Source organism: Biomphalaria glabrata, chromosome 10, assembly GCF_947242115.1.
Source record: "Biomphalaria glabrata chromosome 10, xgBioGlab47.1, whole genome shotgun sequence".
In the NCBI taxonomy this organism is placed as follows: domain Eukaryota; kingdom Metazoa; phylum Mollusca; class Gastropoda; family Planorbidae; genus Biomphalaria; species Biomphalaria glabrata.
The window spans coordinates 33,456,353-33,482,969 of NC_074720.1; the positions used below are offsets into that span (position 1 = coordinate 33,456,353).

The following is a 26,617-nucleotide window of genomic DNA, read 5'->3' on the forward strand; positions in this document are numbered from 1 at the left end:
TGCAAGCGGTAAAGCGGTTGGCTTCCGAACCGGGGTCCCGGGTTCGAATCCTGGTGAAGACTGGGATTTTCAGCTTTGGAATCGTTGGGCGCCTCTGAGTCCACTTAGCTCTAATGGGTACCTGACATTAGTTGGGAGAAGTAAAGGCGGTTGGTCGTTGTGCTGGCTACTTAACCGTAGGCCACAAAAACAGATGAACTTTACATCATCTGCCCTATAGACCACAAGGTCTGAAAGGGGAACTAGTTAGTCCAGGTTCACATCTAACTTTACTTTCACCTTCACCTATCCTTTGATCTGCGGGACCGTTGGGGCACTACGCAAGATCTGTTAACCTTCTTTCTCCATTCTTATCTCTCATTTGTCTTTGATATGATTTCATTCGGATGTTCTTTCTGAAAATATTGAAGCCTGCCTGGGTGGACTACTTCGGGGGCCGATTTTGAGCTTGTGTTTCCACACAGTACAGTAATCACACAGATTTATATACTTTGAAATCAAATGAAGAGCAAAGCCAAGTGAAAGTCATACTACATGAATAAAAGTTCTACACTTAGACATCACGCTTCCCTAGGGATCGTCAGCAAGATCTAACCGTGTCACCTCCTGCCTGAAGCTAAAGGATAAACTAAATGTCATGCTAGTAGATCAGCCCAAAACAAAAAAAAAAGAAATAGAAAAGACCGCACTGTAAGTTTAGATTAATGTCCATACATCTGTTGTTAACTTTACCGTGATATCTTGGTTCACTGATCTCATCCTGTAGCTCCTTCCAGGATCCTGTTGAGTAATGAGCTACTTCAATTCCAAAAATAACCTAGTTTGACATGTGAAACTTATGACCACTTGATTAAAATACCGACAATTCACTTCTATCTTTAAATGTAATTATTATTAGGATTAGCTATGCCAACTATAAGCTCAGACTTTGTGTCCTCTGCCCTAACTAAGACTAATCACGACAATGTCACCTATCTTGCATCTTGGATGGCTGCCTGGTCGTCCGGTTTGCGCGATGCATTGTCGTTAGGACTTATCGGTGGTTCTGGGATCAAACCCTGCCCGCTCCCATTCCCCTGTCGTCCTGTGGGAGGTTTGGACTAGGAAGTAAATTATCAGCAACTCTGAAGGAACATCCAAAACATGTCAAACATTTTACATCATTTACAACCAATAGCTAATATCTTCCCACCCTCACCATAGAAACACACACACTTACACTCTATAACAAGTAATCATTACAATTTGATTTTTTTGATACAAAAGAGAAAAAGAAGCTTAAGAAACATCTTTCAGAACTAGATAAGAAGTCTTAATAGCACGACAGAAGTAATTTAAGGATCTGGCACGGGCCCCGCAATTTTCATATAGCATATCACTATCTGTCATGGCTCTTGTCACAGGCTTGAAAAGGTGTAGGACTTAAAGGGTAAACATATTTAGTGTATCGTTCGATTGACGAATCAGAGACACATTAGAGTGAAGATGTGAATTTCAATTTGTTAAAACATTAATTACTGGTAGATCTATATCACGTCTCAAGTCCAATCTTTATATGTCATGCGTAAACGTCAAATTGATTAGAATTGTTTTAAGAGGAAGTTTGTTCAAGTTATTTAGAGTTCCATCATTTAAATAGAATACGCCTACGTCGATTGAGTTATACAAATTGTTTAGAATTACAAATCAGCGCCTGAACATTAACACTGACGAGTCAAATGAGCAATAACGTCTTTTAATAACTTACTCGATGTTTTTGGAGTCTACAACAACAAAAAAAAACAACACAAAAACTTTCAGTTTAATCATTATTATTAGTATTAGTAGTAGTAGTATATATTTTGTAACAAGGTGTTGTTGTTTAGCACTGTGTCGAGTTCAGCCTCTGCAATCATAGAAATGTTAAATATCTGGTTTAAAGCTGCCAAGAATTGCTATTTTTAGAATTACTTGCACTAAATATATACTTCACGGAAGTCTTTTTTTTTATTATTAAAAAAGGACTCCTGTCTAAAAATAGATTTTTTTCAGTCATTTCAAATTTTTGAAACCGATCCTCATTTTAGTTTACGATAAAAACCAAAGCTTCGTGTCCAGTCTTGAAAAGTGGGAAACTCTTTACCTTGTCAGGTGTCACTAGTGTGTCTGCCTTTCATCCCTTTACACTTGACAACGCGATCGTCTGACATTAATTGTTAGTAGGAAATTGTGTAAAATCTCTGAGGCTCGTGGATTTAAGCCTTGCCTAACTGCTAAATGTAGTTCCGTTTATTTTTCTTCCACGGTTCAGTTGGGACCTAACCCTAGTTTTTACTCAAAGATGAATACATAGTAAGATCCTGTAACTACTAATACTATCTAAATCTGTAATTATATTGAGGTACTATTACCCTTTTTTAATTAATCTTCAATAGCAACGTTAGTTGAACGAATGGAAAAACTAATGTTGAAAAAAAAAAAACGTTACAAAGAAAGTTTGGGTGGAAACACAAACTCCAAAATGGCCCCCGAAGTGGTCCACCAGGCAGGTAAAAATGCAGATTTTAATATTTCAGAAAGAATATCAGAATAAAATTTTATCGTAGGCAAATTACAGAGAAGAATGAAGAAAGAAGGTTGACAGATCTTGTGTGGTGCCCTAAAGGTTGAGAGACCAAAGGATAGGTGAAAGTGAAAGAGAAGTTTGATGTGAACCTGGCCTAACTAATGGTTATAATGATATTCTAATTGATCTTATTGTTCCTTAAAAAGGTCAATCTCTTATTCAAAATCTCAAAAAAAAAAAAAGAAAACAACACATTTTGGTAAAAAACAAAACAAGATTACAAAGAGTTTGTGTGGGAACACAAACTCAAAATCGGCCACCGAAGTGGTCCACCCAGGCAGGTAAAAAGGCAGGTTTCAATATTGTCAGAACATACATGAGAATGAAATTCTATCAAAGACAAAAATGGAGAAAAAAGGTTTACAGAATGTGAATGTGAAGTTAGATGTGAACCTGGCCTACCCGATGTCTATAATGAATATCTAATTGCTCTAATTGTTTTGTAAAGGGCCAATCTCTTATTCCTCGAGAAAAAAACTTTTCCGTAAAAAAAAAATCCTTCCGTTAAGTGTACTATAGCTATAGAGTGGCGCTGCAATACACGCGATAATATGAAAAACTACTTATTAATTGTTGTTTTAAATTATGTCCAACTTATATGCATACTAAATAGATTTTTTCTCTTTAAAAAAAGTAAACATTTTTTGTGTAAATGTAGTAGTTAGTATAACAGAACTTACTAAACTTAGCAATACAAATTGGAAAAAAAAATTTTGACAAAAAAAAAGAAATAAAACCGTTTGCATAAATGTTCTACAAATATGGTATATTTTTGTATCCCCTACTAAAGAGCCTCCTGTGTTTGTTTCTATTAATAGTAAATAGTTGTAAAAATGGTGTATTTTTATGAAAAAAACTGCTTGCATAAATGATTTTAAAAAAAAAGCTTATTTATTTTTGCTTACAGAAAAGAAAAAAGTAGCCGTTGCATCAGAACTTTGAATGGTCTAAAATAGTGTTTCCCAAACTTTTTCCTTAACAGAACACTTCGAACATTCTTAGAATTTAGCGGAACACTTTGCATATTTTTTAGCGGGATTATTTCACGTTTCTGCCTACTATTTAATTATTACAGTAGTTCGTGGAACACCTCTTCAGGCATTGTGGAACACTAGGGCTCCGAGAAACACTTTGGGAAACACTGGTCTAAAATATTATGATGTCGGATTTTCACTATCTTTTCTAGTTTATGAGATCTAAACGGGACGGACGGACGGACAGTCATTCCACATAATAGCGTCTTTCCCCTTTTCGCGGGCCGCTAACAATATTCTCCCTTTGCTTTAGTTCAGTCTTTTGTGCTGTCATGTAAGCGCTGAGATTCACGAGATAATATGAAAAACTACTAATTAATTTTTGTTTTAAGTTTATGTTCCACTTATATGCTTACTAAATTTTTTTGTTCTTTTTTAAAATAAAAGCAATTATTTTTTATTTTTTATTTTTTTGCAAATGTAGTAGTTAGTATTACAGAATTTTTTAAAGCAATACAATTGTAAAAAAAATGTTGACAAAAAATATAAAACAGTTTGCAAAAAATTTATAAAAACTATGGTAAATGTTTGGTACCCTTACATAAAAGCTTCCCGTGTTTGTTACTATTAATAGTGAATAGTTGTAAAAAATGTGTATTTTTATGAAAAAACTGCTTGCATAATTAATTTAAAATATTAAATTTCGCTTGCATTAAAGGAAAAAAAGTAGCCGTTGAATAAGAACTTTGAATGGTCTAAAATATGATGTCAGATTTTCAATATCTTTTCTAGTTTACGAGATCTAAATGGGACGGACGAACGGAATGACGGACGGACAGTCAGACCCCACAAAACTAATAGTGTCTTTTTCCTTTTCTGGGCCGCTAAGAAAATGAGAAGAGAAAAATATGGAGAGAGACATTGAGACAAAGCTAAAGAGGAAGGGTGTGACAGTGAGAAAGAAATTTAGAGAAAAAGAGTCACAGTGAGAAAGATAGAGTAAGGATCCAGAAAAAAAAAGAGAGAGAGAGAAGAGACAGAGAGTAAGAGAGACAGAGAGACATTGAGAAAAGGGGGAAAAAAGGAAAAAGTCAGAACGGCTAGAGAAAAAGAGAAAAAAAAAAGAGACAGATTGAAGGAAAGACAGAGATAGAGAGAGAAACTAAGATAGTGAAAGAGATATAGAGAAGACAAAGAAAGAGAGAAATAGAGCGGTAAAGACAGAAAAAAAGAAAAAAAAGAAGGAAGTTGTGAGTCAGGCGGAGAGAGAGAGAGAGAGAGAAAGAGATAATGAAGGATCAATAAATAGAAAGATTTTTTTGAAGCACATTTCAATTGACAAATCGTGCAGGTTTCAATATTTTCAGAACGAATATCAGAATGAAGTTCTATCAAAGGCAAATGACAGAGAAGAATAGAGAAAGAAGGTTGACAGATCTTGTGTGGTGCCCCAACGGTCCAGCAGACCAAGAGATAGGTGAAAGTGAAGGTGAAGTTAGATTTGAACCTGGCCTAACTATCATATAACGATTATCTAATTGATCTAATTGTTTTGTAAATTGTCAATCTCTTATTCTAAGCCTAAAAAAAAAAAAAAGTTACGAAGAAAAAAAATAAATCCTTTAGTTAAGTGTCTTGGCTCTGATAGTCACACTACAGTTCACGCTACAATATAAAAAAACAAATATCAATTTTTGTTTTAAAAGTGAGGGTGAAGTTAGATGTGAACCTGGCTTAACTGAATTCATATAATAATTATTTTATTGATCTAATTATTTTTATAGGGTCAATCTCTTACTCAAAGCCTCATAAAAAAAATATTTTGTAAAAAAAAAAATCATTAGTTACTAATTTGTTGGCTGTGAAGTTCACGCGATAATATGAAAAACTACTTATTAATTTTTGTCCATATATATGCATATTAACTAGATTTTTTATCTTTGAAAAAAATTTAACCATTTTTGGTGAATATAGTAAAAATTCACCAAAAATGGTTTAAATTTTTGGTGAATATAGTACCGGAGGAATTCCAGCTACCCGTCGCCTCAGCGTGGCCCTCCGGTGGAAACGTCTAGTGGGTGGAGACTAGATAGGCTAAGTATGAGTAGCGAACCAGGCCCGGCCGGGCTTCCTTGGGTGAGCTTTTTTTTTCTCTCACTCGGGGTTGGGATGGAAAGAACGCCCGGAACCCAGTCCAAAAAATCCGACACGCCGTTCCACATGGGGGCCGTCATCAGTGAACCCGTGGCTGGAGTTGCGGTCCCTGCACGGAACAGTGGCGGTTACAGTATAGGAATATGAGACAAGCTCCCCGCAGTCAGCACTGTTCTCGACCACTTATAGCGAGTGGGGTCCAGGAACGGGGACGGTACGCTATGTACCCGGCACGGCCCGGTTTTGCCCAAACCCTAACCCTCGTGACATCGCGTCGAAAAGAGAACGTGAAATGCTCTTCCACTCTCTCTTTACAGACAAAATAAACAAATACTATTCGACCTAGCACCGGGGTCGGCAACCTGCCACATGCGACTCTTTGGATGTGAGGCTGCGGCTCTTTAGTTCAATACGCAAATATTATTTATTTTATTTAAAAAAATTTAAAATAGTTCTGAATCGTTTAACGAGGATTAAGCAGCCTTATACTCTCGAATGACGCCGTTGTCTGGGGTTTTATGTAGGTTTTAATTCGACGCAAGACGAAACACATCTTCACCACGTGCTTTGTCTGTGACGTATAGTTTGTTGTTTCAAGTAAATGAATTCGAAGCTAATGATCTTCTCGAAGTCAAAGCTAGAAGCAATTAACAAGTAATGCTAATCTGGCAAGATTTGCTGTACCAATAGAAATTGCAGAAAAAGGCAAACCATTTTCAGATAGTGAATATGTCAAAGACTGCTTTGCTTCCTGCGTGCATCTGAAGAACTGTTTATTGATTTAAAAAAAAAAGAAACCTTAAAAAAAAAGGTTTTCCACTATCCGCTAAACAGTACACGATAGAATAGTTAAAATATCTTTAAATGTAATATATTTGCAGGTGGAAAATATTCACATTTCTTCTGCCTTATCACTTGCTAGTCTTGCGATATAAAATACACGGCACAAGTTGCCCATTTTGTCAGGTATGTGTCTTCCCAAGGTCCAAAAGAAGTTCTTCTAGGATTGCTACACTCATGACAATTTCAAGGGGAAGATAGAGCGAATGCCGTGTAAAAATGCAAATAAGATCTAGTTAAATATAAATAGCAACTGATGGAGCCAAAAGTTTGACAGGAAAAAAAAGGAGCCTCAACGATTCTTCGGAGAAAAATGTCTAAAGCAGTATCGCGATAAAATCAGTGCAACCTTTGACACGAATTACTTCAGCTAATAAAAGAATCAAAGATGAATTTCTTGACAGATTTGAGCAATTCAAAACCAACAAAACCATTCTAGAATTCTTGATAAATCCTGTCAACACAAATAGTAACAAAATCTACGTAGAGCAACTGGAAATTGATACTGGGTCTCTAGAAATGCAATTGATCGATTTAAAAAGTAAAGCTTTGTGGGGTGGAAAATTTACAGTCAAAAAGCAAATTGGAAAAGTTGGATGTCCAGAAATGTATGTAACAAAAGTGACAACGTTAAAAGAAATGTCTCGAGCTGAGGCACTTAGTCTATATTCGACGCCTGGAATAGTCTTCAGAATGCTACAATGAGGTGAAGTTGTCATTTGAAGTACTGACTATCTTCAGATCGACATATTCGTACGACCACGTGTTTTCTTGCGTGAATATCATTAAAACTAAAGTAACAAGCCAACTAACAATCGAAAACTTAGAGTCGTGTTTGAAACTAAAAACAAGTTATGAGGTAAAAGTATCTAAACTTTCTAAACCTAATATGTTGTGAAAAACACATATAAAACACATATTACTATATTCTTTTTTTATTTATTTTTGTAATAAAAAAATCAATTGAGCGACTACTACTTATGTTTTTTTTTTATTTTTTTTATTATTATAGCTTTTATATAGCGCTACTTTCATGCCTCTGCACGAGTCGGGTGTCGAACCTCGAGCCCCCTTCTAGATAGCCAAGCCAAGCATAGTTTAAGCGCACTTGGCCTCTCGAGCACGCTTCCCACGCTTGTTGGCAAGAAAAAATGTGTGGCTCTTTAAAATATTTAAAATTTTGTAAATTGTAATTTTTGGCTCTTTCAACTCAAAAGGTTGCCGACCCCTGACCTAGCATATGCCTCGATTTTGCAGGGCCAGCCTTGGGCCACTGCAACCTATGTGACCGCCGAGGGCCACGCACTTTCATCGACCCCACGATAATCCTAGGTGTAATTTATTAAACCATTTTATAACTTCTAACAGATTTTCCTCGGCCCCCTGATTTACCAGGAGCTCCTGGAAATTTCCTGAAATTGCAAAATATACGAAAAAGTCCTGGAAATCTCCGGAAATTATTAAAATCTTAAAAAAAAACCTAATAAAAATCTCCTGAAATATAGACAACATTGTCGTTTTGGGGTGTCATTTAATATAGAAATCGCCAATCCTACGCCCGATTAAAAAGAAAAAGGCATTATAAAATACCCGTAATTTTTGAATCTGGTGATATAAACTAATGAAGAATTACTTGAAGTCAACAATTCCCGGTTAAGTTTGGCCCTGCTACTTAGTGACGGGTGAATACTACTTGTTTTCCCCCCCCCCCTTTTTTTTTTTAGTCGCTAAAGTTACGTGGGGTAACTCTAGTAGGACTTTCAGAAATAAAAGTGTGATCATTCCATGATCTTCCATGTGATCTTTCCATGACTTCTTGGTGGTGCATGGAACAATTGAGCCAAGAAGAAAATAATATATTTAGATAATGTAGGTCTATAACTCTTGCAAGCATTTTGAAATGTAGATCTTTGACAGAGTTTTTATTATTATTATCATTCGATATATGACCATTTTCTTTTGATATACACTTTCTTTCTACTTTATTTTACATTCTTTGACATTTTCACTCTCATAGCATTTTTATACCTGCATCCTGCATGTGTATTTTTTTCTACTCTAGAAGTATGACCGCACTTCTTATGTATTTTTACAGATATAAGCCACCACCCCATGCTTCCCCACATTTTATTATAAAAGGAAGAAAGTAAAAGTTGAATTGTCAGTAATAAAACGCTTATTAAGCATTCAGGCCTTGTAATAAGGAAAGCGGAAACGCTAAGCTAGAAGATCCACTCATGGTGTAGGCGTGAATAGGAGCCCCAGATTATTTCTACCACTCAGACACATGTAAAATATTGGGACTCAAGAACAGAAAGACGTGGAAAGGAGGAAAAGGTCCCCCAAGACTGTCTGTGTGTGTGTGGCGTGTGTATGGGTGTGTTGGGGAGAGCGTAGAGAGCTCGACTACTTCCGTCAAGTTGTGTCAAGTAAAAAATATAATTAGGAATTAGCTCCCCTCCTCTTAACGCTAGAGTAAAAACTAAAGACTTAAATTCAACGTGGACAACATTCTTGTCATGCTTGACGAAATATATATATATATATTGCTTAATAAAATGTTTTTTTTTCAAGAAATGACATTTTGAGGTAAAAGTCAACAACTAATGTGCCGTATTTAAGTTCAGCCTGTCTGGGCTTCTTCACTCATATTCGTACAATAATCTGTGTTGCCTTTAAATGTCCCTTGCCGAGTTGAGAGTCAATGACTTTAAGGCTTCACAGACTGCCATGGTCTCCGCATCAAAACTGCAAACACTACCACATGGTCCAAAGATTTTGACAAAACCCTACCACATGGTCCAAAGATTTTGACAAAACCCTACCACATGGTCCAAAGATTTTGACAAAACCCTACCACATGGTCCAAAGATTTTGACAAAACCCTACCACATGGTCCAAAGATTTTGACAAAACCCTACCACATGGTCCAAAGATTTTGACAAAACCCTACCACATGGTCCAAAGATTTTGACAAAACCCTACCACATGGTCCAAAGATTTTGACTGAGTAAGAGCCAAGAAAGTCGATGTAGGCTCCATAGACTGCTCTTCCAGAATCTATTGATGCCGACCCATCAGTGTATGCAAAAATAGCACTGGGCTTGAAGGCATTAATGGTCTCCAATGCTAGAATTTAAAGGTCGTTAGATGAACGACTTAGCTTAGTGGCATTAGGGTTTACTAGTTTTAAGCGTATGACTGGGGTCGTTGGGCGACACCAAGGGGGAAGGGGATGAAAACGTTGAATGTTTTGTCGGTTGGTGGAGAGGCCAGCTTTATCAGATAGTCTAGTGGCATGATGCATGTATCTGAATACGTCTTCTGCATCTCCAACCATCCACTAGTTTTCTGGCTGGGAGGTATTCATCCAGCCTTTTATACTGCTCAAAGCAAGTCAGTACTGATCTTTCCCTCCTAAGGTTTAGTGGACCTACATAAGCCATTATTTCAGCCGCATTCACTGGACTTGTCCTAAAGGTTCCACAGACAAATCTTAGTGCTTGGGACTGTATTTTATCAAGTTGTTCAAGAGCAGTCCTAGAGCAATAAATTTGCACAGGTAGGCTGTTGTCTATCTGTGATCAGACTGTCCCCAGATACAGTGATCTCAGCATGTCTGCTCGGGCTCCCCACTTCGTGGATACCAGCTTCCGCACAATGCAAAGTTTCCCTGAGGCCTTTCTTACAACATCCTGGATGTGCTCACACATTTTTATTTTTTCGATCTTAAGATACACAAAGGTACTTGGGTAGCTTTTCCATGCTGAGAGCATTATCTATAGGATGAGCTTATGTACGAAACGATATGTCTCACAAGATTGTATATATATAAAAAAGTCTTTTTAACCCTTTAACTACAGTGATTGAAGCTTATAGTTTGTCTGCTGACTCTGACAACACGGTAATAGAAAGTGAAAACAATATTGATGTCCCTCAATCTGACATTTTTAACTTAATCTTTTTTATGTAGTTCGGCGCTCAGTAAATGTTCCATTTGATAGCTACGACAAGATGAATGTTAAACAAGAAAAACAGAAAAAAAAAATACTTAAAAAAAAATTATATTAAGTGTTAAGTAAACTCTAAAGTTCCCCTTTCAGACCTTGCGATCTATAGGGCAGATGATGTAAAGGTTGTCGGTTTCTATGGCCAACGGTTAATGAGAATGGTGTCGTGTAGCCAGCACAACGACCAACCGCTTTTACTTTTCCCAACTCAAGTCAGGTATCTATTAGAGTTGGGCGCCTAGAAAATCCCGATTTCAAAATCCCAGTCTTCAGCAACATTCGCGCCCAGGACCCCAGGTTAGGAAACCAAGCGCTAGGCCACTCAAGCACTGCTCCTCCCTTTCCACCTATATTGAGTGTAATTGTATCAATTAGTTTGGACCAGTTGAGAAGTTTTTAACCCCATAGACCTAGACATAAAAATCTGTGCGATAGGAATATTTTTACCCATTGTATTTATTTAGCTTTTAGATTTCTCAATGCGCTGCGATCCTATCACGTGACTGGACCAGTTGGGAAAGGGGAAGGGATGAATGGGTAACTTGGTCAATGTTTACATGGTATTTTTGAATATGCATAAAAATGTTCACTCAGGGCTCAAGAATCCCCAAGGGGACAAATTCCTTTTATACCACCACGTCTTTCAAGTACGATTTCATCCCTTGTTCAAGATACCAAACTAAATAATTACCAATAGCTAATTAACAAATTCCCCGTTGCCGGGAAGGAGAGGAAACTTTGTCTGATAATCTTTTTGCCTGCCCCAAACTTGCTGATCACAGACTCGACAGGTCTTTGAAACCAAAACATCTCGACCTGTATGTGACATGCAACAGTCGTCCCCACACTTTCATGGGCCTCGCTCAAATTCTAGGTGTAAATGATTTAATAAACCATTATAGCGTATATTACAGGGCACCGCATTTGTTAGTGTCGGCCATGTGACACGTATGCATTACGCAAAACAGCAAGGTTTCTGTCCAGGGTCTTTGCAAGAGAGAATTTGAGCCTCTCAAGTCCTTACTCAAACGAAGTTAGATGATGATGAATTAACAAATGGGTTAATTTTTATTGATTCTTGTGTTGTCGAGTAAAAGAAATAATTGTACACAATTTCAGCTTGATCCCAGATTGAGTGTGGGGGAGATTACGTGTACACATTTTTATCAGACAAACTGATAGAGTGAGTTGATATAAGCTTTGTAAAAATGTTTCCACGCTAAGATTCAAAGCAATCATTTGCGGAAAACAAAATACAAACAAACAAGGCAGGATTTAAGTGAGTGGAGGTTCCGCGGTAGGATTTTTTGTGTAGACCCCTATAATTTAATTAAATACTTTTATTAATAATAATATTTATATTTAATAGCACCCCTCGAAATTTGGATATTTTTAAAATCTCGATTGTAGGAACACTTGGCTTGTGGAATCCCCTGTTTAGTAACCACTCCTTCCCTCTCTTAAATCCGGCCCTGCTAACAAATATTATCCTGATTGTTATTTTTTTGAATGTTGGAAGAAGTTTTAAAATTGTTAGTTGACTTTTTTTCCCCACAACTGATAAAAGCAGTAAAAATTACGATTCATGATCAATACGGTCCATCACAGGAGCGCCGAGTCTTGCAAAATCTTTTTATACCATAAAGTTTCAGAAGAATGGAAGAATTTCTAAAATTTAGAAGGAGGCGATTTGTTCTCACAAAACATTGGAACACGTGTACTTTTAAATGCACATGAATGTCAATAAGTGTAATATACAATAAAAAAAGAAACCAATTCAAAGTGTATCACGTTAGATTAAATCGAAATGAGTATAATGAGGTGGGATCAGATCCGATCTCATCGAATCGGATCGGATTTAATAGGATCACTTTATCATCTATTCATTTAGATGTTATTTCTAAATTAATTTCGATACATTTATGTTTGACCTTTTATAGTGTGGTTGGGTAGAGCGTAGTGCTAACAACTCGAATGCCATGGGTTTAATCCCCATACATCCCTTTTCTGTTTACTTTTCAATGACTAATAAAATTGCTGTGTGCCTTTTATTTGAACATAAAATAGGAATTTTAAAAAAGTTTTTTTTTTAAATAGCAGTCATGAAAAATACTGATGGAAATGAGGAAATGGCTCATTGGAGGATCAATGGTGATAATTGTCATTTCAAATATATTATTTTACAATACAACTATATGTTAGACTGAGCATACACCTATATTTAAAAAAAAAGGGGAGGGGGAGGAGTGAAATCGTTCGAATCTCCTAATCACATCACATACTTGTATTTTCTAGTCAGATTCAAACGTACACCAAGAACAGACAGACTTGATTCTACGTGCGTCGAGCAGAAAACATTTCATAAACGTCACAATTTTAAAGGAATTGTCTCCTCTTTGCTTGCCGTACCGTCCCGTTCTAAAAGCAGGGGAGGTCACCCCATCTTTGTTGAAAGACGATGATTAAGTTTTCTTCCAATGAGTTTGAAACTTGTAAAAGTTGAGGTGACAAAACATTGACAAGGAAAGAAAACAAACAAATATAAAGCTGTTTTAAACTATTTACACAGATTTGGGGATTTCTCGAAAAATCTACGCCCGCCCTCACCTTCCGAAACTGGAAAGTCAAAGAGTTGGGAAGAGGGATTCAACACTCCACCCCACCCCCACCTGACCCTTAGTCCCTGGATGTGCCAGTGACCAGGAAGTAGAATGCCATGACTGCACAACAACAAAATGTAAGGCAGTGTCAGGACAGTGGAGCACTATCAAGGATAAAACTATTAGACCCCTACTATCTAGGTAATAGGACTCACGACAAGCGCTTTACAAAGGTAAATCAAAATATTAAATGACAGATGTAAACATGATTTTGTTTTATTCAAGTATACTAAATAATGCAAGCAATAGAAGACAACGGCAGGGTATCAATTTTAAGCCAGTAAGATTGTGTGTAGAATAAGAGAGTTACCTATGCAACAATATCATTGCTTTGTCAGTCTATAAAATTTAGTAGATCTATATAAAAAAATGTAATCTTAATATTTCGATTGTCAAAACATATTTGTAATTATTTATTTTATGATTTATTACATACTAGCAAAGATGCATTCCGTGCATTTATATTGAAAGGTACAGAAATCCGATAAAACTGAACAAAACTGCTTACAAAAATAGAGTCTGTTTTACTTTTATTATGTTAACAAACTTCATAAAAAGTTAAGGTCTACTCACCTTTCAAAACCAACAATCAACAATTCGCTTCCTTCCGTCAATACTGTATCATGAAACCCTGTCAGGATATGAGGAATCCGCGACGCTACAGTGCACCCCCTACTACATAGAGTCCAAGAAGTAAACAGAAAAAGGGCATTACTACATTTATTTGTTGCGGTCTTCAACCGGGCACCCAGCGCCACAGGAGACATAAGTAAAACTTAGGCACTCTTACCCTTTTTATCACTAGCTTCCTCGCCATGTCATTCTAGATGTCAGATGTCGTTAATCAAGGCTAGTCTGTCTCCTTTACCTTAGCCCTAAATCCTATTTGTTCATTCCTTCCCCACTGGCTGGCTATAAACAGACAATGGCAAAGGGTCACGAAAATAAACTCCATATATATATATATATATATATATATATATATATATATATATATATATATATATATATATATATATATATATATAAGATTTAATCCGATTCCCGTTATTTAAAACCTTTATTTAACTATCATAATATCTTAAGGACCCCCCACCCAAAAAAAAAAAAATACACGAAAATAGCAGTAACAAGAATATATTTAAAAAATGACTATTATTTCAATGTCTGCATAAGGAGTCCTATTTTACCTCGGCTAACTAGGTATTATTGTTAACTTCTTCAGTGAGAACTCTTGAGTACAATAATATTATTTAATATAAACGTGGACAAATAAAGATCGCTTTTCTACAATGTATTCTCCCGACTCTCCTGCTGTGTAAGATGTAATAGGCCTAGCTGTTCAGGGGCTCTCAATCCTTGCAAGTCTTTGTTTGCGCCTGAATATCAGGAAAAAAAAAAGAAAATAGGTTAACTCCCATTGGGACACGCTTATGTTTTGAAAAAGAAAAAAAAGGGGGGGGGGGGAAACCAGGCCTACTCAACCCCAGCACTTTCTGCTTTAAAAAAAAAACAAATCACACCCACACTAGAAGACCAGGACTTGGATGTATTGTAGAATACACTGTAATTACTCAGTCCGTGTTCATAAGACCATTATTTTCATTCATACTTTATGACATAATACTGTACTATTAGTAAGGGATATATTACAGGTATCAACATTGTTATAATCTAGAAGACGACAAATATTACCGCCGTGAGAAAATAAAGGGGCAGGGGAGGAAACACAAGCAGAAGTGTAGTCCCAACATTAGAGGACTTGGTGGATGAGTGGTAGAACGCCTTGCCTAATGGCCGAGTGATCTCGGGTTGCATCTAGGTGATTTTGAATTTCGAGATTTTAAGGACGCATCGAGTACACCCACTGTATTACATTAGTTGAATGGTCATTTTACTGGCCACCTGACCCCTCGTTAACCGTCTGCCTTTGAAACAAGCCCTATTGTTCGCAAGTTATTGGCCTTACTTTACTAGTCCTAACGATAAATAGCCATTTTGAAATATGTATAAGTATACTGATCACATGCATGAAGCGAAACACATCTTCATTTACTATCTTTCTGTATATATTTTATACATTAAAGGTTAAGGCGAGCTCATAAGTAATCTATGTCTGGGGCCCTTCTTAAAACTTTCATCAGATTATTTAAAGAATCATAGATACAAAGTGTCGTTTTATAACATTTATTCATGCTGTTTTCTTATTTCTAAAAGGGAATATATAAAAGAAAAGGAATAATTTATTTGAAATAGCGTGGTAAACGAATACTACCGGATGTCGCTTATGTAGCAACAGTGGCGTCACTAAGGTCAGAGTCACCCGGTGCGGTTAGTTTTGGGTGTCCTCCCCCCTTTTTTTATTTGGCCATTAACTCCCCCCGCCGAAAATGCAGTAAAACTATCGTTGGTTTTATTCTTTTTGTTGAACCATACTAAACAGAAGGAAATACCACCATTCACTGAATGTGTCATACAAGTGTCAAATGATTGTCAATTCTGTTTTAACATTTTGTTGTTAATGTCATTTTTGCAATACGTATAGTATAATAAAACATTGTTTTTAGAAACAGACCGAACATCGACTAAATAAATTTGTTTTTTTTAATCAGATACTAATGAAGTTTAGCTTAACTAAAACTGTTTTAGATTCTAAATCAAAAATTGTAGTTTATTAGTATTAAGAGTATTAGTATTGTAGAATTAAGATGTTAGGAAGCTAAGATGTTAAGGAGCTATAATGCTATGGGGCTAAAGTTTTAGGGAGCTAAGATATAAATGAGCTAAAAGATGTTAGGGAGCTAAGTTTTTAGGGAGGTAAGATGCTAGGGAGCTAAGATATAAGTGAGCTACACGATGTTAGGGAGCTAAAAGATTTTAGGGAGCTAAGATATAAGTGAGCTAGAAGATTAGGGAGCTAAGATGTCAGGGAGCTATGATATAAGTGAGCTAAAAGATGTTAGGAAGCTAAAGTTTTAGTGAGCTAAGATGTTAGGGAGCTAAGATATAAGTGAGCTAAAAGATGTTAGGGAGCTAAGATGTTAGGGAGCTAAGATATAAGTGAGCTAAAAGATGTTAGGAGCTAAGATGTTAGGGAGCTAAGATATAAGTGAGCTAAAAGGTGTTAGGGAGCTAAGGATTTAGGAGCTAAGATGTTAGGGAGCTAAGATAAAACTGAGCTAAAAGATGGTAGGGAGCTAATATGTTAGGGAGCTTAGATCATCTCTAAAGGAACGTCTTAAACTTATTAAAAAAAGAGACAAGAACTTAATCAACAAGTTCAAGGGAAGTAACTTTAATCAAAATGTGAAATCTGAAGAATAGAGTTGACTAAATACTAAACGATCCCTAAACCAGTGTTTCCCAATCTGTGTTCCGCGGAACCCTAGTGTTCCGCAAGTTCTGAATATGTGTTCCGCGAACTACTGGAATATTCAACTTGTAGGCCAAAACGTTGATTAATACCTCTAAAAAATATGCAAAAAGTTCCGTTAAATACTCAGAACGTGAGAAGTGTCCCGTTAATAGTGCAGTCTGGGAAACACTGCCCTAAACAATCACATTTGTATTTTTCTTATCAAACACAACAAAACAAAACCACATTGCAATTCGCATCAATTCTATAACCAATAGACGTGATCTATTCTCTTGATGTCAGGTACTTGGCAGAGTGTACTTTGAGTCTAGACAGTATTTACTGTTAACAACCCATTAATTACAACTAAAGAGCTCTTCAACTTCAAGAGGGCCAAATGTTTGTTTACATTGTTTCAAGACACAAACAGAAAGATTTATCCTTTTTGTGAGTGTGTGGTGACGTTTAGTCTTGATGCTGAAAGATGGCAGAATTCGTGGGACTGGTTCTCAATTAAACTGTAATATACAACTTTCTTTTAAAGTCAAAATAATAATTTTAAAAATCGTAAACGAATTGAATATATCGGTTAAAAATAAAACAAAAAACAAACAAAATAAATAAAAAATCTTAAAAAAAATAAAAAATAAAAATAAATCCTTGTATAATGGAAAGAACTCCGCACTTACAACTACATCTCTCAAAATGTAGATATTTTTCTTGTTCAATATTATTTCAAAATAATTAATTATCAATAATTAATTGAATAAATCGTTTATTGTTTCTATTCATGTATTTTTAGGTTTAAGAAATAATTGTTTAAAGTTTTAACTTGATCCGAGAATGGGTGAAGGAGAAATAATGTGATCAATTATGTAAGGGGAGAAAGCCTACATATTTAGCCATATCTGTGAATACTTAAGGATTAGTTTCCCTTGTTGATATAAAACCAAATAATTAATTACCAGTAATTAATTGACTAATGGATTTTTTAAAAATTGATGCATGTCCTGTCTACAACGTGTAAATCGTGGGAGCGTTAACAAGTACAAACTTTTTACCAGACATATACAGTGTGTTGATATAAGCTTCGCAATAAAACAAGTCAGGTTTTTTCAAGATTTTCACGTTTAAAAAAAAAAAAACCAACTTATCCACTAAATATGTCGTCATCATTTTTCGCTCTGTTTTTCACAATTCCATTTTTTTCCTTATCTTCTTTGATTGTAAACTTCTAAGGCAGAGTCTAATTGATTAGAATAAGGATCCCCAAACAAGGGCCGTGAGCCATTTCCGGTCCGTGAACCATTATCGGCCCATGAAGCGGTTTCATACGGCCTTTCGATACTTCTACCAAAAATGCATTATAAAGTCGCAATCAATCAGTTTTTTCAACTCAGTTCTTATGTGATGATGCTGACTTAAGGGAAACTCCGATAGTTCTGACCACTATTTATATCAAAATGTGCTTCTATTTTCAGAAAATGAATCTAGTATTCTTTTAATTTTATTTTCAATAATAAGTTAGCATTTTTTTCAGCGCATCCAAAACTGTAAGATTCTCACTGGGTTTCTATTTAACTTCACACAAACCTATCTATGTAATCTATTGACTTGTTATATAAAGGAAAACCATACAGTAAAGTTTACAATCTTTGTGAAAATAAACCACTGGATATATATAACAAACACTATCGCTTGGTTGTCTTGTCATGACCAGCTACACGTAGCCAAGGCTAGCCTTACAAACTGACCAGTTTGTTAGAATTAGTCAGACACACGATCTATTTACTATTTGGGACAGGGAGGGGTGCAGATTAAAATGTTTTTTTTTTCTCGAGTTGGTTATCCTAATGCTTATAATCTATATATCTCGTAAGTATGAAGCGATAGGATTGATTAGATCTAGATTCGCTTATAGTAGTGTTGAGGAAGTGACGTATGCCTAACCCTAAAAACACAATCTCAAAGACACTCGTTTTTATTTTATATGTCAAGAATTTATTGTCTAATTTATTAAAAATAAATGTTTCTAAGCATTTAAATAAAAACAAATGGTAAAATGTTTACCATTACAACTTTTACGCAGAAATTAAATGTCAATAATTCAATTTGAAAAAATATCGGAGTTTCCCATAAACTCCTCTCGGCACTGTCTACATCCCCTAAACAGGGCCTCAATGTTTTGTTAGAGTACACTAGGTTTATAATATCTTCCGTAATTTTAGTTTTTTTTTTCTGTTCATTTTTTGTTATTCTATTTTAATAGGGGCCACCAAATTTACTTCACCTAGGGCCTCCAATTATTCAAAGCCGGCCAGCCCTAAAAACTTCGCACAAAGTTCCATTCAGTCTATTAAGGGATTTCCTAATAAATTGCAAAATATAAATACACATAAAATATTATTAGGACACGTATGGCCTATGTTTTTGCAATATTATATTATAAGAAAACATATTTCATGCCCAATATTATAGTGTAAGGAAGTAAAGACATTTTTCTCTTGTGCAATATTATTTTTTAAGAACATATATACCATGTGCAATATAATAATATATTATTAGGACATTTCAACTCAAGAAAACCTGGAAACTAGAACAGACGCAAAATAGAGAGGTGATATTCATAACAAAAGAATATTTGCATTTGATTAGTGTAACACAATTAGTAAAATCACTAAATTTAGAAACAATTCAGAACAGATGACTAAACAGTTAACTAAAGCAATAACATTTGAAACACTGAACCATAATTAACAAATTAAGAAAATACCTAATAAAATACTTAGAAAGACACAAAGATAAAGTTACAATTCTTTTTCCATATACTAGGATAAATTTGTAGTGGAGGGTTACTAATCCATAATGAAATTGCAACTAGGGATGGGTTGCCTGGGCATTGATTTGTTTTTACAAAAACACTTACAATAGTCTATTAGTGATACTCAAAGCTATTGAGATGTTTCGGAAGGAACGTTACAGGTTAAATCAGATTTTCAATAGATTTTAAAGTTTTTTGTTTTATGTAAACATGACGGACAGACCGACCAAAATACAAAACGCATAAAAATAAGCGTCCTTTATCCTGATGAAGACAAAAAATAAATAAAATCTGATTTTTTAAAACTTTTTGTATGAACTAGTTTAGTACCATCAGTTACTGCTGCTTGTCACGCTACTGCACGAAAGTCACTGCATAAAAAAATCCATTTAAAAAAAAAGGTGCTTGATATTTACATACAAAGTGCGTTTTAATTTTAGCAGCTAGTTGACCAGAAAAAAAAACAACTTTAACCAATATTTATATTTGTTGTGAACATCTCTTGTACATTTATCTGTATACTCTATTTAGCGATACTGAAAATACACAAAAAAATTATATTTCCTTGTTAACATATTTTAACATCGTCTCCCTTACATTTATGTATTGTTTTAGAATTGGTGTATTTTTATGAAAAAATCGCTTGCATAATTAATTTGATAAACTAAACGTAGCCGTTGCACCTAAACTTTGCAAGCCGCATCGCATGGTGAAATAATATTTTTCATTTCTTTTCTACTTTTTGAGATCTGATTGTGACAGACGGACATTTTGCACAAACCTAATAGCGGCTTTTCCCCTTACGGGGTCCGCTAAAAATTTGACACCAACAATTAGTTACATTAAAAAGAACGACTTACTTCTATGCATATCCCATCATCATTATCATACCAGACATTCTCTTTTTTCTCTCTCTTTCTCTCACTTTCTCTCTCAGTCTCTTTCTATTTCTATCGCTTTCTCTTTTCTTTATTTTCTTTTTCTATCTCGATCATTTTCTTTAATTCTCTCTCTCTGTCATTGTCTCATTCCTTCTCTGACTCTCTGGTCTGCCAACCACCACCGACCCCTCCCCAAAAAAAAAAAAAAAGGTGTGGTTAAATCGCATTTACACATCGTACCTGCGCCAGGTGAGCCAATAACCTCACAACGACCTTGCCACGTAACTCAGATACAAGTCACCTTCCCACATTTACATAAATCCCGTTTCCTTCCGGGTCACGCTTCAAACGATGTCCTAACAACGTCCTCACGTGTCCTCTTGGGAAAGTGGAGACAGGTTTAAATGTTTTTTGTTTTTTAAATTGGACATTTCAATATAGGTATGAATAAATGCAGAGATCCTCTTTACATATATATCTTTCTCTCTCTTTTATAAGACAATAATAGTGTTGACAGTTGCAGATTGACAACGTTATTATTAATCCTAATATCTTTAAAAAAAAACACACTCATTTAAAAACAGCTTCAGTTCTGAGGAAATAATACATAATTACACATACATGGACATGTATCTACTCATGATTAAGTTCTTTTCTTTATGCACCATATTTTGGATTAATCACTCACATATTATTCATAAGTTTAGAAACACTAGAAATGAGACATGGCCCTTTTGTCCCAAAACCTCTTTCGTATATTGCTTACTAGGAAAGGTTCAAACATTTCTACTAGTTCGAGTAATTCAAAGAAACAGCCATCGTGAGAAGAAACACAGGTTTACTTGTCTCCTCTGAGAGTTAACTCTATCTCTCCGTAATTATTGTCCTTGATCTGACGGAATTATTCATTTGCTCATTTGAAGTTCATTTAAGAATAAACTTCAATAACTTTGTAATCCAAAAAAAATATTTTTGACATAGAATTAAATGGCAATCCATGCTATTCTTATATAAAACAAAATAATGTTTATAACACAAACAAGAAAATAATTTAATGTGGTCAAATAAACGATGGTATCATCAATTAGGAGAGAAAGAGTTAAGCCACGCTCTTCCGTCCGTGGTCTAGCAAGGTATCAGTGTGTCTGTTGTCTTTGCTATCGGTGTCTTGTATCTCTTTTGTGATGGTAAAATCCCAAAATCCTGACACAAAGGGTGATTCTTTATTTCGAGGATCTTGTTAGCTTTTTTATAGATGTTTGTCTCAAACAACTGCCCAAATGGGGTTTGTATTTTGCCAATGATTTTGCTAGCAGCATTTAGGATTCTATAAAGAAAGTTTATTTTTATTTTTAATGCTCAGATTGCCATACCAGGCAGTGATATTGAAACTTAAAATATTGCAGATGTGAGCGTGATAAAACATAGCCAAGGCCTTTTCGCTAACATTAAACGAGGACAGTTTTCTTAGTAATCGTAATCTTTGCTGCCCTTTTTTACTGATATAATCAGTATTTGCAGTAAAATTTAGTTTATTGTCTAGGATAGTACCAAGGTATTTAAAGGTTTGCACAATTTCAATAGTCTCTCCAGCTACAGAAACAATATCATTTTCCTTCTTGTCCCTACGAAAATCGATTATCATTTCTTTGTTTTTTTTTTACAATTAATAATAAAAAATTATCTTTACAGTATTTTTCAATGTGTTCTATTTCTTTGAAATACTCTGAGAGCAGGGCAAGAAGAGCCGCATCATCAGCGAATTTTGTAAAGGAGCAACAAGAACTATCGGATTGAAAATCATTGGTGTACAAAATGAACCACAATGGCGATGTCACAGCCCCCTGGGGCGCCCCTGTGTTAACTATGCGTTCATTAGAAATAACATTGTTTACCCTAACCCTCTAAGCTCTCTGGGTCAAAAATTCATTAGCCCATAGTATTATGTATGGACTAATCTTCAACGCTTTCATCTTTTCAATGAGTAAATGAAGTTGTATAGTGTTAAAAGCTGATGAGAAATCAATAAAGAGCAATCTTACATAAGTGTTCGGTAAGTCCAGATGTTTGTAGACACAGTTTAAAATAATTAGGATGGCATCGTCTACACATTTACCATTTTTGGTAAGCAAATTGTAAAGGGTCTAACTTATTACAAAGATCATTCAGAAGAAACATAAGTACAATTGTGCAAAGTTTCAACCTGACTCAAGAATGGGACGTGGGAGAAATAACGTGTTCCAACTTTCTACCAGACAGAGAAAACAGAGTAGGTTAATATAAGCTTTGTACAAAAATAAAGATTAATAATGCATTGCTTTCAATTAAAATAGGAGAATTTTTTTGGTTTTATCTAGTAGAAGATTACATGGCCAAGAAAACACAAAAGACAAAACCTTAAATTACATGTTTTCACAACAATTAATGTTAACCACTAGCGGATCCAGAACTTTGGAATGGGGGGGGGGCGATTTTTTTCAAAACCCTAACCCTAACGCCCAGTAAACCCTAACCCTACGCATAAACGTGCATACAGCGCGCGCGCGCACACACACACACACACGCACACACATATATATATATATATATATATATAAATATGAGAATAAAAAAGCAGCATTTCTCAACCTTCGGCGAAAAACAAAACAACTGGGGCAGCGCTATAAAGTTCTCTGGTGAAGTTCGGGGCGAAGCCCCGACGCTATAAGCGTTTTCTTGCTTTTTTCACTGCAGAAACGCATTCTCCTGACAAGTACAGCTCATTATTCATCAATGGAGTTCGGGGCGAAGCCCCGACGCCATAAGCGTTTTCTTGCTTTTTTGACTGCAGATACGCATTCTCCTGACAAGTACAGCTCATTCTTCACAATGTAGTTCGGGGCAAAGCCCCGACGCCAAAAGCGTTTTCTTGCTTTTTTCACTGCAGAAACGCATTCTCCTGACAAGTACAGCTCATTATTCATCAATGTAGTTCGGGGCAAAGCCCCGACGCCAAAAGCGTTTTCTTGCATTCTTCTCTGCAGAAACGCATTCTCCTGACATCTACAACTCATTACCCATAAATGAAGTTTGGGGCGAAGCCCCGACGCCAAAAGCGTTTTCTTGCATTCTTCTCTGCAGAAACGCATTCTCCTGACATCTTCAACTCATCACCCATAAATGAAGTTCGGGGCGAAGCCCCGACGCCTAAAGCGTTTTCTTGCATTCTTCACTGCAGAAACGCATTCTCCTGACCTGAAGCTTATTATTCATACTATTAAAATACGACCTTTCGAATAATGTTGTACTTGAAAAATATTCTAATTTGAATTTATAGACCCATAATACATTGCAAATAAAACCGATTTGTTCCTTGAAAAGATAGGATACCCCACGTATTTAGATTTTTGCTTTGAGGATCGCCGCCGAAAAAGAACTTATTCGATAAATAGTATTCAAGAAAACTCTAGCATAAATTGTGAGTTTTAGTCCCAAATTTATTTAGCTACAAAAATATCAGATTGAGTAAAGGTTGGGAAAAGGCGACTATGAAAACGTTATTTGAGTTTAGAACTTATCTCAATCCTGACTCTTATACTGAAAAATTTCGTTTGAATTCTAACTTTTCCAATGCAAAGTCTTTCTTAAAATACTTATGATAACTTCATGTGAAATTACAAAAACTCTGTCTGGAAATGGGAATGGCGGTAGAGTGAAAACGATTAATCCTCGCTCCTTTACTAATTTCTGCTAAAGATTGCATTTGGCATTTAAGAATAGGTATGAGGCGACTCGATATAAGAATTTAATTTATAGTATATATAAATTATATTAGTGACAGATTTTTTAAATTTTGTAATTTCTTAACTATAATACAAAAAGAAAAAGTATTGATTTGTCCGATGGGGGAAATGCGATTGCATGTATCGCCCCTCCCACCTGGTACAACCCTTTTTCATTTAAATTTACTAATGATACAATTTGAGATTAGAGTGTGGTACGACATATTTACAATGGGTCACATATCAATACGTAGTTTATATTATATAGATATTCAACTAATTTTATTCACAAACTATGATTCACCACAAAAATAGGACCGCCCCCCCAGCACTCAGAGGGCTAGAGTGGGGAGGGCAGTACATGCAATCGCCCCCCCCCCTCACCCCACCGAATCGGCCAAAATACCAGAAAGGGAGCGACATAATATAAAATTTTTATATTAATTCAACTAATTTTGTTCACAAACTATGATTTCTCAATAAAAACGGACCGCCCCCCCCACTCAAAGGGTTTAGGTGGGAAGGGCAGAAGAGGTATTCGTCCCCTCCCCCCACCAATCGGCAAACAGGGAACGACATAATATAAAGATCGGTTAAAATATCAATAACAAGTTACAAGGATATAAATATTTAATTGATTTTGTTAGCAGGCTGTGATTTCTACCAATAAATTGGACCGCCCCCCCCACTCGAAAGTTAAGTGGGGGGGGGGGGCGGGATTGATACCATCGCCCCCTCCCGACCCCACCAAATCGGCCAAGATACTAGAGGGGGGGCGAAATAATCTAAAAATAGGTTGAAATATAAATAATTAGTATATATTTTTAACATAAGTGTAACAACACTAGTGCCAGATGTGACAACATTTTGGTGGTATGATGTGTTGTTATGCCGGGGATTTTACTTGAATTCAGTAGTTAACAAAATGACGATCTAGACTCACAAATTAACGATTCTTTGATAAAACAAAACTCTGGAACTTTAATAAATACAACGTAAGTACAGTTTATGTACAAATTACAAATCAATGAATATGGAACATATTACAAAGGCTTTTCAAACAGAGCTCCTAGAAACGTGACTAGCTACAAGAACATTATTTTATCGACTGACTTTACTTTCTTACTACCGCCAATTCTCTGGCGCTAACTCTTTTCAAAAATGTCTTTGTTTAAATTCAAATCAACCAATAGATTTCAAACATACTAATTATGTCCCTTGGGTAAATCCTGACTTGAATGTCAAGTGTCTAAATTTGAGGATTAAATCCCGAGACTCATGTCGAGGGCTTATATTACTTTCAAAAGTGAAATGTACAAACAATTCTATAATGTAATCTGTGACATATTACCCCCCTCTCCATTTAGCATTTGTATGGTAATAGAAATGCTCATATGTATTAAAATGATTTAAATATACACAAAATACCATACATGAAACTATAGAAAAATGGTTGAGGTAACATATGACAAGATAAAGTCAACTTGGAGATAACAACAATAATAGAAAAATGTAAATGCAGTGAATAAAATTATTGATGATTTTGAATACCTGTCTCACTATTCAAGTGGTTATGAAAATGAGACAATGCTTGTCATGAACAATATCAAAAGTTGTACAAAGTATAATACTTGGATAAATTAAATCTTGAATTGAATGAGTTACTTCTCTTCATGGTGCTTCATGATAAAATTAAAATATGACATTATAACTCATTTGGTTAGTACTAATGTGAAAATGTGTACATGGAAAAATATATTGCATATGAAAAATTGACATAGAAAAAAATGATGTATACATGACAATCTTCTGAAAAAATAATACTCAATGTGAAATAAATCTCAACATGTGTGAAGCAATGAAAAATTCCAATTGTCTGTCATGTATCTGTACTATTATAATAGGATATATGCAATAATATTCGACCTGAAATAAAATGCTCATGATTTAAAAATTAAAATGTCTGATGCATGTCATATGCAAAGATGCTGAAACATAATAAACAAAGTATCTTGAATGAGTGACCTTCCTCAGTGGGTTGCTTGGTGCTGAAATAAATATAACATCTGATATAGAACTCCTGTGGAAAAAGTGAGTAAACAAATTAATTGATTAAGTACAACTGAATACTGTTCTTCCTTGACGAGTATGAATGATAATGGATCAAGTGACACTACATATGCTATAGTACATATGTAAAGTAGAAATGTTAAGTTCGAAACCCTTCTGAATTGCCGACATGGATGTGCATTTTCTAAACTTGAAGAAAAGGTCTTTCAGTTTATGAAGCTGTTGACTCCATGTCATAATGATCTCAAAGATAATGTCTGATTGAACCGCGTTTGAGTTTGGTGAAAATAAGAACTGTCCGAAACCAAAACTCAATTTTCTGGTTGATGAACTTTGACGCTGTAGAACAATGATAGCAGAATGCTTTGCATTAGAATGTTCAATAGAGCAATGTTGAAGAAGTTCATTTGTTCCTTTCTGAAGAAAAGTTGCCCCTTGAGTAGAAGGAGGATGAAACTTGGTGTTGTCAATGTTGTTGCTCTCTGA

General features: G+C 35.4%; 1 protein-coding gene across 1 annotated transcript in view; it reads right to left on the reverse strand.

Annotated features, from left to right (window-relative positions):
- The window catches only part of LOC106064795 (prestin-like), a 29,975-nt gene extending 15,896 nt beyond the window's left edge, over positions 1-14,079 (reverse strand). The window contains exon 1 of the mRNA XM_056044113.1: positions 13,817-14,079. The gene's annotated coding sequence lies outside the window, so the exon portion shown is untranslated. The remainder of the gene's footprint in view (positions 1-13,816) is intronic.
- Between the last annotated feature and the right edge of the window lie 12,538 nt (positions 14,080-26,617).